We start from the raw sequence: 18,645 nt of genomic DNA on the forward strand, positions 1-18,645 counted from the left end.
CGAAATAAAGGTGTCATATATTTTTTCTTCTTCTTCTTCTTCTTCTTCTTCTTCTTCTTGTGTCACTCCTATCGGAGATTGGAAATTATCAAGGCAATCCTGACCTTTTTCACAGCTGACCTAAAGAGTTAATTAGTGGTGAAGCCAAACCACTCTCTCAAATTTCGCAACCATGAGATTCTTCTATGGCCTGGATTCTGTTTTCCTTCTATTTTTCTTTGCATTATATTTTGAAGCAATGCGTATTTATGTCTCCTCATCAGGTAACCTAAATATTTGAGTTTTCTTCGTTTTGCCGTTAACATAATTTCTGAAAAAATCCTTAGTATTACTTCAAAGTGCCTGACTCTTTCAACCCAACTTATCTTCATCATTCGACGGTAGTACCACATCTCGAAACTTTAAATATTTTTTATGTTGTTCTGTTTGAGAGTACAGGCCTCTACAGAGTATAATAGGGTGTTACATAAGTAGCCTCTTAGAATTCTTAATCGTAGAGGGATGCTTAAATCTCTGTTGCAGAAGAATTTTCGATACTTCTTATTGTTTCATTGTTTAGGTCAACGGTCGGCAACAGGCGGACCGCGGTCCGAATGCGGACCGCGAAAGGTTGAACTGCGGACCGCCCGCAGTTTTCGTACTTCCATGCGGTGAGCTCGCGCCTGTTTTGTTTTGTTGAAACAATCGCAAACCAGTATTGAAATCTCACAATAAAACACATAGAGAAATAACAACAAGGAGAGTGCTTGGTTGCATACATTTGATTGTCACACTAGACGCTAGCGACTCGATGAACTACTTACCGAACTACACGGCTAAAAGCGGGCGTGGCGGGATATTTAAAATTATTTTAGACTTCACTTAGCTATGAAGATCTATTTACAAAAACAAAATAACTGTATTTTTAAGTTTTCTTTAATGTTTTAGTGTAAAAACCTAATTTCTATGAAATAATTTGGAAATTGTAATATTATTTACACATTATCTTATTTATAATGTCATAAATAATATTAAAATTTTAAATTTTTTCATAGAAATTATATTTTTACACAAAAAATATTAAAAATACAGTTATGTTGGTTTTGTAAATAGGTCTTCGTAAAACATGGGAATAAACACTGGGAAAAAAACTACACATTTTATTTTTATTAATCTTCACAGCGACCTCTTTATTCATCTTATATTTTACAAAATGCAGATATTACTAGTTTGATTAGTAGCCTAAAAATATCTAAAGAAAAATATTTTTTTTCAGAACTTTCAGAAAAATAGAAAATAATATAAACACTGGGAAAAAAACTACATATATTTTATTTTTATTAATCCTCACGGGGACCCCCCACTTACCGCATGCATGTATGGAGTGCTGATAAAACAAAATAAGAAAATCTATGCAGTAAAATTGTTTTGAAATAATGATGTAAAACACAGATCAACACAAAATGCATGCATGTCCCCGCTCTTTATTCTTTAATTATCTTATCTTTTACAAAATGCAGATACATATTACAAATTTGACTAGTAGCCTAAAAAAATCTTAAGAAAAAAAATTATACAATACAAACAGAATTTTACTAAAGCTAAAATAAAAGCCTTTAAAATATCAACTAACTGTTGTAGTTCCCTCAGAACTTTTTAGAAAAACAGGATAAAATATATAAACACTGACAAAACAACTTCATACATTTTATTTTTATTAATCCTCACGGGGACCCCCCACTTACCGCATGCATGTATGGAGTGCTGATAAAACAAAATAGGGAAATCTATGCAGTAAAATTGTTTTGAAATAATGATGTAAAACACAGATCAACACAAAATGCATGCATATCCCCGCTCTTCTTTATTCTTTATTTATCTTATAGTTTACAAAATGCAGATACATATTTGATTAGTAGCCTAAAAATCTCTAAAGGAAAATATTATATAATACACTGAGAACTTTACTAAAGCTAAAATACAAACCTTTAAAATATCAACTTACAATAAATAAGTAAAATACTTTTAGGTGATAAACAAATCGAACAAACCTGCAATTTAAATAAATGTTTATAAGAGAAATCAAAATGTTTGCCATTAAAAATTGTTTAACTTTACACTATATAGTCCCCAGTACAAGGACCTAAAATTTCAGTGATACATATAAGTTTTAAACTTTGTGTTTGCATTCCTTGCGACATGTCCGACAAACTTTTCCTCTGTGAAATCTTTCAGAGTTGCTATGTTTTCGAACGCTTAGTTCTCAAAGATGTCACTTTTACGTTATTGTCTCTCAATACAAGTTTGGTTTATTTAAATACAATTATGGTCACAGAGGAAAAGTTTGTCGTACATGTAGCAAGGAATGCATACAAAGCTTGAAACTTATATTATAATATAATATATCAGTGATATATTATAGATATACTATACAGGGTGTCCCGAAAAGATTGGTCATAAATTATACCACAGATTTTGGGGCCAAAAATAGGTTGATTGAACCTCACTAACCTAAATACAATAGTGCACACAAAAAAAGTTATAGCCCTTTGAAGTTACAAAATGAGAATCGATTTTTTTTTATATATCGAAAACTCTTGAAGATTTTTTATTTAAAATAGACATGTGGCATTCTTGTGGCAGCAAAATCTTAAAAAAAAATTAAAGTGAAATTTGTGCAGCCCCTCAAAATTTTATGGGGGTTTTGTTCCCTTAAACCTCCCCAAACTTTTGTGTACGTTCCAATTTAATTATTATTGTGGCACCATTACTTAAACACAATGTTTTTAAAACTTTTTTGCGTCTTAGTAATTTTTCGGTAAGCCAGTGTTTATCGAGATATTTTGAATATTTTTGGAATCCACTACATATTTTGTATATGGTAAGTACGATTATAGAGACCTGTTAATAATCTGAAAATTTATTTATAATTTACATTTTTAGGTATATTTTGAAAAAGAAGCCACATCTCGATAAAAGGTGACTTATCAAAAAAGGACTAAGAGGCAAAAAAGTTTTAAAAACAGTTTGTTTAACTAACGGTACCACAATAATAGTTTAATTGGAACGTACACAAACATTTGGGGGGTTTAAAGGAACAAAACCTCCATAAAATTTTTATGTAAATATATTAAAAAAGAAGCCGTATCTCGATAAAAACTGGCTTATCAAAAAAATACTGGGAGGCAAAAAAGTTTTAGAAACGTTGTGTTTAACTAATAGCATAACAATAATGAATTAATTGGAACGTACAAAAAAGTTTAGGGGGGTTTAAGGGAACAAAACCCCCATAAAATTTTAATGGGGTGGACAAATTTTACTATAATTTTGTTTTAAGATATTCCTGCTATAAGAATGATACGTGTCCATTTTCAATAAAAAATCTCTAATAGTTTTCGATATATTGGAAAAAATCGATTTTCATTTTGTAATTTCAAAGGGCTGTAACTTTTTTTAAGAGCACATTTGTACTAAGGTAAGTTACGTTTAATCGAACTGTTTATTATTGACTGGGTTATTAATGGAGGATAATTTTGGAGGAACTATTTCTTTGTTACTAAAAATGTGTACATTTGAAACAGAGATTTCATCAGAAGAATGTGCAGGTATAGGCAAAAGTTGATCATGAACATTGGATATGTGAATTATTTTGGAGGGCACTGCATTATTTAAAAGTTTTGTTTTTAAGCTGCTTGTAAATTGTGTTTCCTCAAAATGATCTTCACATAAATAACACCTAGTTTCAGTAAATTCAATACCAATAATTTCAAACCAGTCATGACGTCTTTTTAAATCTTTATCTGGAAATCTAAAAAACTTTTTATTTGTATACTCTGGGTCTGTGACAGGATGAAAATACTTGTTATTACAATAGGACGCTAAACATTCGTGAACATATTTACCGGGTTGGGATTTAGAATTTGACATTGCAAAATGATAAAATAATATTACCTACATACAATATAACCACTATAAATTGTAACTAAACAGAACCTTTATTGATATTTTTAACCTACCTACTTACAAAACACTGACTTTTGTTACAATACTAGTTTTTTATTTGTATTTACACTATAAAATGATAAACTAATTTTACAGTTGAGTACATTGGCAGAAAGTGGTTATGACAATCTGTGTGAATGAGGTGAACTTTGTATGTAAATTAATGCCAAAATAAAATTAGTTGTGAAAAACAAACAATAAACAAACCAGAAATGTTGCAAATTGTACTTAAATCTGAAAACGTCCCCAAGCGTCTTTTTGTACCTCTATTTTTTCGATGTACTGAGTCTAAAATGTTCATAAAAATAACATGTGTGTTTACTTAATAACAGGCAGTAGCTGGTTTGTCGTTAGTGTCATGCGTGGAACACAATGGTGCTAAGTGACAAGTATGTGTTTTATCTCTCCAGGTATTAATGAGAACCATGGACTCAACTGTACCTACATACAATATAACTACCATACCTTTATTAACGTTTAACACCTTGGTTAGCGATCACTTAAACTAATAAGATGTAATTTTGTACCATTTTATCCTTATTTTGAAACCAATATGAGAAACTAAAAACTCTCGCTTTAGAGCATTTTAAATCATTTAATAACAATGGAAGCCAGCGTCTCACACGATATTACAGTCGATATTTTGTGTCAAATGCTGGCATCTCACACGGTAGCCAAGGTATTAACCTACCTACTTACATGTACCTACACTATACCTGTTATTCTATTCTATTAGTCTACTTGTCTCTTCTACTTGTCTACAAACATGGGAGGCCTATGTCCAGCAGTGGATCGAGAGGGGCTGATGATGATGATGATGATTAGTCTATATCACTTCTCTGTAATTCCAAGTTCCTGAAAATAAAACAGAAGGCAATTTTAATACAATGCATATAGAGAGTGGATATCGAGGTTAGGGAGTTGAACTAACTCAAAATGTAAAGTGATTTTCTTATTAAATTTATAAAAGTATTTCTAAGAATACACAAATAGCATTTTGCAACTAAGAAAAAAATAATATTTAATTACTGAAAAATACTGAATTAACATTACTTTTAGTAGAATGCAGTAATTAATCACATCATAGTTTTTGAGAAATTAACTCATAAAAGAAAGCAATTTTGATTTTGATGTGTGTAGACACCACATGAATGTAATTTAAAAATTTGGTTATATGTTAATTATTTACAATAATTATTAAAATTTATTGGCCACCATTTAAAGGGTACATTTTTGGACATATTTATTAATTTAAAAAGTCCACCGAACCCACTGCAGGAAACAGAGATTTTAGTTATCGAGGTCCATAAAACACAAAATATTTGTCATATACCTACCTACCAACAAAGTACTTTTTTTACCTTATGTCTCTGTGGATTAAAGTAAAAATATTTATTATGATATTGAATATTATATGACACACTAAATCTTAGAAGAGTACCTGCACTGGGGTTTGGAAATGAATACCAACAAAACGGAATATATGTGTGTTGGAGGTATACAGCAGGATCTATCCTTGGAAAATGAAATAACTACTAATCACTGTCAGGAATATAAATACTTGGGTCTTAAAATTACACAAGATGGAACAGACAAGAATAGCCAAGAAAAGTGCACACAAGGAGGGAAAGCTATGACATTATTATACACAATCCTATGGGACCAAAAGTATCTCCAAAGAAAATAAACATAACATCTATCACAGCATTGTAACATATAGCAGCGAATTTTGATCACTAAAAGAAAAATCCGAAAAGATGCTCAGGAAAAGTGAAATGGACTTCTGGAGAAGATCTGCTCGTATATCAAGAATACATAAAATCAGAAATACAAGAATATTGGAGATAATGGATGTAAGCACACAATAATTAACAATATAAAAACAAAGCAACTAAGATGTTTTAAGCCACTACAACGTACGGAAGACGACAGATTACCTAAGAAAAGCTGGATAGAAGAAATTCATAGGGAAATTGGAAACACATATAGAGAAAGAGGCTTGAAGGAAGATATTATGTGTTACGATGTTACGATAGAGAAAAAGGCGATTATATATATAAAAAATTGTATTTTCACCTACCGATATTCAATTTCAGCAATTCCAGCACTATCCAGTAATGAAAATAGAAAATATGTTTAGTAGTATTCAGTACAAACCGCCAAATTATCTATCTATGCCGGGCCGGGAAATTGCAAATTCTAACGCACAAAATGGCGTCCTAAAAACAAAAACACAAAGTCAATGTCAATTGTCAAAAATGTAAATTTTCTGCACGGTACAATCAAAATACTTTATTGTACCATGGGTAAATTTTAGTTTCAGAAACAGCAGCGCCCCTATGTGCTACTTACCTGCGCAGAAAGAGTGTTCCAGTTATTGCCTATCTTTTGACTTCTCTCTTGTTGTTATTTCTCTATGAGAGTACAGGCCTCTACAGAGTATAATAGGGTGTTACATAAGTAGCCTCTTAGAATTCTTAATCGTAGAGGGATGCTTAAATCTCTGTTGCAGAAGAATTTTCGATACTTCTTATTGTTTCATTGTTTAGGTCAACGGTCGGCAACAGGCGGACCGCGGTCCGAATGCGGACCGCGAAAGGTTGAACTGCGGACCGCCCGCAGTTTTCGTACTTCCATGCGGTGAGCTCGCGCCTGTTTTGTTTTGTTGAAACAATCGCAAACCAGTATTGAAATCTCACAATAAAACACTGAAAAACGTTTGTTTTCTATACTTCCACAAAATTTATTACAACTATGTTATTACTACAGCTGTTTCGGCAAAGTGCCTTTATCAAGTGATATATTTTACCGAAACAGCTGTAGTAATAACATAGTTGTAATAAATTTTGTGGAAGTATAGAAAACAAACGTTTTTCAGTGTTTTATTGTGAGATAAAATGAACTTCCATCAAGTAACGGTCGAATCCATCAGTATTGAAATAATAAATATGTTGTCAATAATAATTGTTATCATTAGTTTTTTTTCTGGACCTTGTTCAAATTTTCTTCTAGTATCCGGACTCCACATAAAATTACTTGCCGACCCCTGCTTTAGGTCTTCAGTTTCGTTTACTAAAGTTCCCAAGTATTTGTAACTTGACACTTTTTCAATTTGAATACCGTTTATATGCTGGTTGTATCTTATTTTTACTGAAGACCATATGTATACTTATTTTTTTTTATATTGATATTTATGACATAAGTAAATCATGGAGAAGAGTTGCTAGAGACAGGGGCGAATGGAGGATTGTTCTGAAGAAGGCTTTAGCTCATAGAAGAGCTGTAACCCCACTTATGATGATGATGGTGATTTATGATATAATTGTTTCAAGCAATATTTATGTTCGTAAGTAATCATTGTAATTCTTCTACTGTTCTTGCAACTAGTACAGTGTCGTCCGCGTATCAAATATTATTTAAAACCTCCCCATTGGTTACGATTCCTTCGTTTGCTTGGAAAACAGGGCTTTCTGGCAGATGCTTTTATTATACACATTAAATAGCAGTAGTTAAAATGCATCTCTGTCCTACTCCTCTACGTATTTCTGTTGCTTGTGATGTCTCATTTTCTATTTTGATGTTACCTTTCTGATTCCAATATAGATTAAGAATTATTCGCAGATCTTTGTCATCTATGTCCTTTATTATCTATATATTTTTTAGGTCAACCTATTTATTGGGCTTAGTTAATGCTTGTCTTAACTCAGTATCCTGCACTTTAATCTTATACATTTTATTTAATACACTTCATTTGCAGTAAGAACGAAAACTACCACTAAAACGGAGCAATTTTTAACTGAATGCAAACCGTCGTGAATATATTTACTCCTGGAATTTGTACTGTTTTTGTATTTGAATTACACTATTTCCACCATGAAATTCGACGGAATATTTACGAGTTATGAAAATAAGCTGCTTGCATTCAAAAATATGTTCTATATACATGTCTGAATGTGCTATTTCTATTGTTTACTATGTGCAAGTGGATGCAATGCTTGTGAGTAATGGCCTGTAATGTGCAGACCTTCAACCCCACGCCCACGGTTTGAAAGAATATTGCCGTAAGCTTGATACACTTTAAACTGAATGTTTGTTTTCGTCTAGGTTCAATAACATTGTGGCGGATATTTTAATCAACTTGATCAGTTTTAGGATGTCTGAAATTAATTAATAAAATAATACAAACTACTGCTTTCTTTTAATTTTGACAAAAGGTAAGATGATGAAAAATGCCCCCAATGTGATTCGAATTCCATATAGGTCACCTTTTAGCATATACATATAGAGAAACTCACTTTCTGAAATTTTTAGCCCCCTAGGAGGTCACGTGACCCACCTAGAGCCTAATTAGGCTTTTTATGTTTTTATTTATTATCTCAGCCGCATCGAGAGATAGCGAAAAACTTAAAAAAAAGTTGTAAGTTTCAAAATGTTCTGCCCGAAATTTTTTTTTTAATTTTTGGCTGGAAATTTAAATTTTAGGACGATTTTAAAATTTTAAATGAGTATAAAAAATAACCAAGACATTCGTTTTCACGAAAAAACTTTATAACATGTATTTTTGCATAATGTTTTAGGTACCATCAATTTTTTCGGATTTTTAAAATAGGTGAAAAGTACTTTTAAAAATAAAAAACCGCATTTTTTTGTTTTTTTTTTCCGCTTTTTTATACAATTATTTTATACATGGTCTTAAAAAAAAAGGTAACACCATCACTAGGATAGATAAAAAGCTAAAAAACAATTGGGGTTTGATTTAAAAAAAAAATTTGTAATGCCATCCAGTTTCAAGATACAGGGCGTTGAAGAAAACACAATTTTACACATTTTTACGATTTGGCCGAAACTACTGGCAACATTGTAATAAAATTTGGCAGGTTTTAAGAGGAAGTTATTATGCATTTTTTGACATACAATTAAGAATTTTATATTCATCATTGGCGCGCATACGGGTACTGGTCTGAATTTTTAAAGAAAAAAGATAGTACGCCACTGACATATTTCAAATTAACAATCATTTTGAATTCCTCGTTCCATTTGTGACAAAAAATCTAACTTCCCATTTTTTCATACGACGCACCATTTTTATGCAAGAAATAAAACATCTTAACCCTTACAAAGTATTCGAACTACTGTTATATGGACGGGATTCTGCAGAAAGAAACCAAACCACAAATATGTATTTTTCCTTTTAACAGTCTCATAGGTTGTAAAATACCCCGTAGATACTTGTGCAGTAAAGAACCAAGCCACATATTGATATATTCCGTCCTCTACGAGCGAAAAAAATCAACCAAAATTATCGTTGCAACATGACAGCGTTCTGCAGAAAAGATCCATGTGAGTTGGTTCCTTTATGCAAATTCACTTAAGTTGTTTTACAGAAGGGAACCAAGCCACAAATTTGGATTTTTTTTTAAAACAACTATTTTCTTGAATTCACGGGACTTCCAGATTTTTAAATCGAACAAATTAATAAATCCCAATAATTTCATATTAACATTTTTTTATATTATACGCCTGATTATGTAACTCAGTAATGGAAAATAAATGTTTGTTAACTTTGAATTCACTTAAGTTGTTTTGCAGAAGGGACCAAGCCACAAAAGTGGATTTTTTGTTTAAAACAACTGTTTTCTTAAATCAAGCAGTATGTGTGCATATATTGCTCTAATGCTCTAATGCATATATTGACGATTTTAATGATTATTTTTAATAGAGAATTTTAAATTTTATCGTAAAGTTTTTGGCAAATATCTCAGTTCTAACAAAGTGTGGTTTGGATCCTTTCTGCAGAATCCCGTCCATATGTTAAGTTTCTATTCATCTACATTCTACATTATACTCGTACATCCATATTATTATAAAAACTTAATAATACCAATACTTTGGAAGTATGTATTAATATATTTTATTTTTTGCATGAAAACGACGCGTCGTATGAAAAAAAGGGAAAATAGATTTTTTGTCACAAATGGAACGAAGAATTCAAAAATAATTGCTAATTTGAAATGTGTCAGTGGCGTACTATCTTTTTTTTCTCTAAAAATTCAGACCATTACCCGTATGCGCGCCAATGATGAATATAAAATTCTTAATTGTATGTAAAAAAATGCGCAATAAATACCTCTTAAAACTTGTCAAATTTTATTACAATGTTGCCAGTAGTTTCGGCAAAATCGTAATAAATGTGTAAAATTTTGTCTTCTTCAACTACCTGTATCTTGAAAATGGATGGAATTACAAAAAATTTTTTTAAGCAAACCCCAATTATTTTTCAGTTTTTTACCTATCCTAGTGACGATGTTACCTTTTTTAAACACCCTGTATAAAATTGTATCAAAAGTGAAAAAAAAAAGCGACAAAAACGCGGTTTTTTATTTGTAAAAGTACGTTTCACCAATTTTAAAAATCTGAAAAATTCACGGTGATACATTGTGCAAAAATACACGTTTTAAATTTTTTTTCGTGGGAACGAATGTCTTAGTTATTTTTTATAGGTACTTATTAATAATTTTAAAATCGTCCTAAAATTTAAATTTCTTGCCAAAAATTAAAAAAAAATTTCGGACAGAACTTTTTGAAACCTACAACTTTTTTTTAAGTTTTTCGCTAGCTATCCATGAGGCTGAGATAAAAAATAAAAACATAAAAAGCCTAATTAGGCTCTAGGTGGGTCACGTGACCACCTATGGAGCTAAAAATTTCAGAAAGTGGCCCGGTTAGGCCCTATCATCTTTTATGGCAACTTTATGGTTCATTCCTTTCGCCAGAGTGAAGGTTCCTTTCCGACATTGCCTTCTAAATGCAGCCTAGCTAGGATAGTTTCGGCCTTCCTCTCTTCCTTTTTTCCCTTGCCATCCAATTTAAAATTAGTTTTGGCAGCCTGGCGTTGTCCATTCTTTCTAGATGATTATCTAGGATAGTTGACTGGACTCCCATGATATGTCTGATTTGGTCATTTGGTATTCTTTCAAGCCTTGATTTTCTAGCTGATCTTCTCCAGAAGTCCATTTCCAATGCAAGTAGGCGTCATTCCAGGGATTTAGTAGGTTAACGTGTTTCGCATCAATAGAGCGCTATAGTTTTAAAGATGGACTTAGAGATGCGCTTTTCCTTGTTTCTTTGATTTGATAGTTCTTTTGACCATAGTATCGGCAAAGAATACTCCATCCAACTTGGATGGAGTATTCTTTGGTATCGGGTTCATGCATCCAATCACCCGTTTTCCTTTCACGATCTTTCGTTTTCTCAAATATACAGATATATTCCTTAAAATTCTTGATTCTTTCATGTTCGTTGACCAATAGATCTGTTTCATTCCCGAAACATAAGTATTGTATTTTGTTTATATTTACAGAAAGGACTCATGTTTAAGATATCCGTCTCGTCATGAATTCTAAGTCTTCCTTATCTGCTGCCACTACGACTTGGTCGCCCACAAAATGTAAAGTATACAATGTTGTATTGTCGTCAAGTTAGATCCCCATACCTGAACAAGATCTTCTCCAGTGTTTTTGTGCTTCATTTAAATATATTTTGAATAGTACTGGAGAGAGGCAGCATCCTTGTCGTAACCCTTCTGTTACCTGGAAATTCTTCTGATAAGATGTTGTTTAATTTGATTGGACCCATTACTATTAGTAGATTACTATAGTGCGGAAACTGACCGGTCTTCCTTGAAATAATGTCGTGGTCTGCCCGACTGCCTCTCGGTTTATCTGTGCAATATCACTTGAGGTAAATTTCGAGGGTCTTGACAGTCGATACGTAGATTTCTCTTGATGCAAAAAAAATTTATTTGGGATTTGCAGTTCAAAAGTGACCAAAGTTACAGACCAAACTTAAGATAAAAGGGCATAGACATACGACATATTATGCGGTGTGTAAAATTCGGAATTAAAAGCAACATTATTTACAAAAAGACGCTTTTGATATTCTCGAATTGATTCAGATCCACAGAAGAGTAAACTGCAAGAATTCAGCTAATTAAAAGATATTACTTCCTGCTTTATTCTTTGTCGGTTTCCTCGATAGTTCGTTTTATCATTTATTTATCATCATTGGCTCTAAAACCATGGTGGGACTTGGCCTGTTCCAGAATGAGCTTCCATTCCTTCTTATTATTCGCCTTAGTTTTCCAGTTTCGCACTCCTTACACTTACAAGTCGTCTTCCATCTGGTCCTTAAATCGTGCTCTGGGCCTGCATCTTCTTCTCACTCCATCCGGTCTCTGGCTATAAATGTGTTTCGACGGCTCCACCCCATTCATGCTCTCTAAGTGGCCTAGCCACCGCAGCCCGTTTATTTTGATAGATCTACCAATACTAGACTCACTATAAAAGTGGTAAAGCTCAAAATTAAAGCGTCTACCCCATAATCCGTTTAAAATTATGGTTTTTGGCCTAATTTTATTTTCCACCCTATTTTATTTATTTATTGTTATTAGAATTATTTTTTAAGGCGTTAAATTTATAAAAACAAGCAATTGGACTTCGTATGTCCTTGTTTTTCAGCAAACGTGACCGGAAGTAGTGACCCAAATTAGTAAATACAAAACCAATACCAATATGGAGCCAACCTAGAGACATTAAAGAATATCACAACGACATCGAAACCAAACTGAGAAACAACACAAACATAACTCTCAACGAAAACATAGATGCACTAAACCAACGTTTTACGCAAGCCATTGGAGAAAGCATGAGAAAACACTGAAGAAATAAGAACGAAGAAAAACTTAGTACTGACACCAGGAATTTACTGAAACAAAGAAATCTTATTACAGAAAGAAATGATCCAAATGGAGAGCAAAAGAAAGAGATAAACAGAGAAGTCAAGAAAGCAATAAGAAAAGACTTAAGAAAGTTTAATACACTAAAAATCGAACAAACCATAGAAAATAATAAAGGCCTAAAAAGTCTGCGAAAAAAACTAAATAATGGAAAAAGTCAGATTATTAAATTAAAAAACAAAAAGGGCGAAATAACAACAAACAAAGAAGAGCTTTTAACAATAGTACAAAACTTCTATGGAGAACTTTATAAAAGCAGACGGATGAAATAAACACAGCTAATAGATGCAATAAGCAAAACAATATTAAATCAAGACTCTGAACTCATGCCAGAAATAACTCTCAGTGAAATTAGACAAGCGATGAATAAAATGAAATCCAATAAATCACCAGGAGACGATGGAATAGTGATCTAGGCTGTTAAGAATGGCGGTGAACCTGTCATGAGAAAAATTAAACATCTCTCTAATCTATGTTTGACAAAGAAATCCAAAGAGAGCCAAAACAATTCTTCTGCACAAAAAAAGGAGAAAAAACTGATCTTGAAAATTACCGACCAATCAGTCTGTTAAACCATCTTTATAAACTTTTCACGGCAGTAATCACCACAAGATTAGACAAGAAATTAGACCTATATCAAAGTAGAGAACAAGCTGGATTCAGAGCAAACTTTGGAACCAACGATCACCTCCAAACAATAAAAAAACTCATCGAAAAATCCATAGAATATAACAAGCTCTTAGTTTTAGCATTCGTAGATTTCCACAAAGCATTTGACTCAGTAGAAATCGACAGTATTATAGAAGCACTAAACGAGAGCCGCATTGATAGCCGATATTCGAGGCTAATAATAAGCTCGATACAACTACACGCTAACAGCAACCAAATAAAAATCCAAAGAGGTATCCGTCAAGGGGATACGTTGTCACCTAAATTTTTCATATCGGCTCTAGAAAAAGCGATCAAAACCCTCGAATGGGGTGATAAAGGAATAAATGTGGACGGCGAGATGCTACACCACCTAAGCTACGCAGACGATATAGTCCTGATTGCAGACGATTTGGGACAAATAAAGAAAATGTTGGAAGAACTTAGTACAGCATGTCATAAAATAGGCATAAAAATGAATATAACAAAAACAAAATATATGACGAACTTAGTACCAAGTAAACACCTTGAAATACAAAATGAACAAATAGAACTGGTAGACAAATATATATATCTGGGTAACGAAATTAAGATAGGTAAGGACAATCAAACAACCGAAGTATCCAGAAGAATAATACAAGTATGGGTAGCATACGGAGCTCTTAGGAACATTTTTAAGAGTGACATTCCAACTACATAACATGAAGAAAAAAGTTTTCGACCAATGCGTCCTACCGGTGATGACCTATGGTGCAGAAACATTATCGCTCACAAAGAAAAACGCACAAAAACTAAGAGTAGCGCAGAGAAAAATGGAGCGATCAATGATAGGGGCCACTCTGCGAGACAGGATTAGAAACGAAGATCTACGAGCTAAGACCAAAGTCATAGACGTCATTGAAAGAAGCTGTAACTTAAAGTGGAAATGGGCTGGACACGTTGCCAGAATGAAGGACGGAAGATGGACTCGCAAACTAGTTGAATGAAGACCAAGAGCCGATAAAGGTAGCAGAGGAAGACCACCAACACGATGGCAATACGACTTAAGAAAGACAACAAAAAACTGGATGCAGAAAGCACAAGATAGAACACTTTGGAGACAAACAGGGGAGGCCTATGTCCAGCAGTGGATTGCGAGAGGCTGATGATGATGACCGGAAGTAGAACTCGAATCGACATTTGAAGTCTTCGTGTAACTTTGCGTCGATTTTTGCGAAACTTCCGCTCATAATTTTTTAACCGGAAATGACAGCAAAACTGGAAATAAGGAAAAAAATAATCGAACTCACCTTTTAAATACGTGATGATTGATATACCACATGTACTATCAGTGACGGCCGGTCAGGGTCGGCAGGGTCGGCAGTGCCGACCCACACATTTATAGATATAGATTTTTTAAATATTTGTATCTGTGAAATAAAAAAAAATCTATCAGATAATACAGACTAAATTTTATTCATGGTTTTTAAAAGAATTTGATCAATCCGAGCGTTAAGTGATCTCTGCGCATAACAGACTTCTCAAAAAATGAATGATCCGAGCCATTTATCTGACTTTTCGGCTAGCCGTCCCTAACTCATCCGTAGCTTGACAATTTACACGTAAAACTCAACGAAATAACAAGTCGATGAGCAAGCGAACATTACTTCTCTCCGTGGGCAATAGCAGATGATACGGCATGGCAGGTTAAGCGGCAAGTACGGCACATTTCGGTCTACCGGTCGGTGTTTCATTTGGAAGCATGCATCGGTAGAAATTGTCAAAAATAATCACGCCGTTTTACGCCGTTTAATTGATATTGTAATTTTTTTAAGTTGTCAGGAATTATCATTTAGTGGACATGATGGATCGAAGCATTTGTTAAAAATCAAAGTAATTATAGAGAATTAATAAAATTGTTTTAGAAATACCTATTTACTTTCTGATTCGAAGTGTATTCGTAATACAGAATGAACTAATACATATAATCAAATAGTTACATTTTGAATAACCTTGTTGAATCTGAGATTTAGAAAACCATTTGCTTTTCACTGAAAGTAGATGAAACTTCTGATTATCATATCATTCACAATTATCAATTATTGTTGTTCGATACGCGTTACGTGGTAATATTTATGAGAGGTTTTTAGGTTTTAGAGATGTGAGTAAAAGCAATAAGGCAGAATATATTTTTGGTGTTTTAAAGAACAGATTCAAATTTTTTGATACCAAAAATAAATTGGTAGGGCAAACTGGGGCAATCTTATGATGGCGTTGATGTGATGAGTGGTGAATTGAATAGTCTCCAGGCAAAAGTTAAAACTATTGCATCACAAGCTTTATTTACTCACTATTATGCGCATATAATGAATTTAGTTTTACATGATACGTGTAAAAAAATAAAGAATATCGTCTTTTCTTGCCAGTTTAGCTCACCTAAACGGATTACTGCTTTAGAACAAATTTGTTTCGAAAAAAAAGCGAACAGTTTGTCAGACGCGATGAAATTTTAAATCTCGGTTAGTTTTATCTAAGCAGATTATCTCTTATAGTTTTAGTATCTATATAGTTTAGATTTAAAATTTAAAAGTTACCTTCGCCAAAGAATTTCCAAGATATTTATTATTACAAGTTAGGTACTTAAAAATTATGCTGGTCCAAATATTTTCAGAAAGTGGGATAGGTTGCACAATATGTATGTATAATTCTATGTAGTAAGTACTGCAATTCATTACAACAAACTGTTTATCAATTTTCTTATTACCACCAATTTCTGCCTAAAAAAAAACGGGATTTACCTTGTCTCAAAAGAATCAACACGTATTGTCAAAACACCATGAAACAAGAGAGAATGTCAAGTACATCAAATAAAAAAAAGCAAAAAACAACAAAATCTCCTATGATGAATTAATTTTTGTTAGTTTTGATGCCTTTTAGTTTGATGGTATACCTATATGAGGAGACAAAAAAACCTTGCCGACCCTATCTCCAAGGCCACGAGCCGCCACTGTGTACTATTTCAGCGACTATAATGTGGCACTCCCGATTACACCTTTTTAACCGAAAGTAATAGAGAATCCGACAGTATATATTTATTCTCGTCGAGTAATATATCGCTTGTACTATTTCAGCGATATTAAAATAGTACTTCCAGTTGCAATTTTAAAACGAGAATTCCGAGGTCAAATTTTGACCTCTAGTACCATCCTTGGGTTATAAGCTTTCATTCGTCACCTTATTATTTGTCATTCTAGCTGATCTAATGATGGAGAAGTTGTGTTTACAACGTTTAAAGACAGACAGAAAGAGATGAGACGGGTGAAAACAAAAATTAAATTTTCAACGATCACATCTAGGATACCGATTACACAAACAAATTATTACAAAAGATCACACAAAAAGAGCCAGAATTTGATACCCCCAGGGCCCCAGGTGAATAAAATAATTTTCAACACAAGTTTTTCAACCACAAATTGCTATAGGTCATAAGACAGAGACGAAATTTTTCATTGTTTGAAACAGTGGCGGATCTTGGGAGCGGAAATTTGCATTAGGGGGTGGGAACTTCCAATGAACAGTCCCGGATTAAGAATCGTGAGGCAACTAGGCAACCTAAGCTATGAGGCCCTTAAGAAACCTCCGCCTTCTTCCTCCCAAACCAAGGATTACCCTCCATCAACGAGCGGTGTTCCTTTAGATATATTTGTGGACATTTTGTAGACCTAATTAAAACTTAAATTCTTGTTTCATTTTGTGAAACGTTTCGCTTGAAGAAATAAAACAAAGAAACAGTCGAGAAACTGTTTATTCATATCATCATCATCATCATCACACAGCCAAATTTGTCCACTGTCGGACATAGGCCTCCTCAAGATGTCTCCACCCTTCTCTATTCTGTGCAGCTGCAGTGTGTCGCTATTCTTTTAATGTCGTCGGTCCATCTGGCAGCCACTCTAAAATCTTGACCATTCCCATATCCTGACCATTTCCACTTCAACTTCGTAATGCGTTTTATCATGTCTTCCACTCCAGTTCTTAGCCGTAACTCATCATTTCGTATTCTATCTTTCAAAGTTAGTCCAAGCATGGATCTTTTCATTTTCGTTGTGCTGATTGTAATTTTCTTATTGACGCTTTAGTCAATGTCAGTGTTTCAGCTCCATAAGTAAGCACCGGAGGTGCAAACGTCGATTCGAGTTTGTTCTCATAATTAACCCAAAATGACTGTAAAGTAGGAATAAATTATTGTTTTCCCTGCAAGTCTGAAGGCTGGGCTATAAAATATTTGAACTGCACTAGTACATCTTCAATTTCAGGTTCAATATTAGCAGGATAGTTTTTATGTAATTTAGAAGCACAATTCTTTTTTTGAGTATCACTAAGTTTTGGAAAAACACACAAAACACCAAATTCTGAGTTCAGTGACTCGTACGCTCTCAAACGACGACTCAGATCAGTAATTGGCTTATCCAAAATTGGTAGATACGTTTCAAGCTATAACTTTTCTTGTCCTGTAAAAAAGGTTTATTGGAATTAGCATCAGCAAAATGTAGTTTTTTTGCTCGTTTTCGTTTACCCTAGTCGGAATATTCAAAGTATTGTAGATCGCAGGCCTTCTGCTCGTAGTAAGCAAAATTATCCCTTTGGGATTTTAAGAACTCCAAAAGTGAATTTAGAAGCTGAACCGCAGTTTGACATTCAGTATCTTCTCTCTGTAATGATCTACTGACAGCGTTGATGCGTCCTAAAATTGTTAAATTGTTGCCTAAGACTAATTCATTAGGAATATTTCTCTTTTTTGAAATTTCTTTCAATAAAAACTTAGCCATATGAACTGTTTCAGCACTCTGATTAGTGTCTTCAGCAAGAGTATGAAGAGCGGATTTAGGCGTTGTAACCTTTAAACAAAGCTCTTGTTGCATCTGTCTTTGCACTCCATCTATAACTCCTAATTTTTTTAAGGACTAGATCGTGGCGAATGGGATCGCTTACGTTTCATTTAAGTATTTGATCATAAATTCCCAATGGTGGGTAGAGGCTGAAAAAAAGTTGAACACGGACTGAACAAACCCACAATACGACTTTGCTCCAACGCAACTTACTAAATTAAGCGGCATTTAGATAGTCTAAGTGCCGTCTGTTAATCTTAGATAAATGTGGAGACCATTATATGTGCCTGACATACTTGCTGCATTGTCGTATGATTGTCCCCTCAGGTCGTTTACATCAAAGTCACAGTCGTT

The 18,645-nt window shown here is 33.5% G+C and overlaps 1 long non-coding RNA gene across 1 annotated transcript; it reads right to left on the minus strand.

The window, feature by feature from the left end:
• Nucleotides 1-1,673: 1,673 nt before the first annotated feature.
• On the minus strand, nucleotides 1,674-6,392 carry LOC126888879 (uncharacterized). The gene is made up of 3 exons (XR_007699693.1): nucleotides 6,334-6,392; nucleotides 6,062-6,200; nucleotides 1,674-4,836 (listed from the first exon to the last, which is right to left on the minus strand). It is a non-coding gene; the product is annotated as an uncharacterized LOC126888879 (long non-coding RNA).
• Nucleotides 6,393-18,645: the final 12,253 nt, after the last annotated feature.

Source organism: Diabrotica virgifera, chromosome 7, assembly GCF_917563875.1.
Source record: "Diabrotica virgifera virgifera chromosome 7, PGI_DIABVI_V3a".
NCBI classification, from domain to species: Eukaryota; Metazoa; Arthropoda; class Insecta; order Coleoptera; family Chrysomelidae; genus Diabrotica; species Diabrotica virgifera.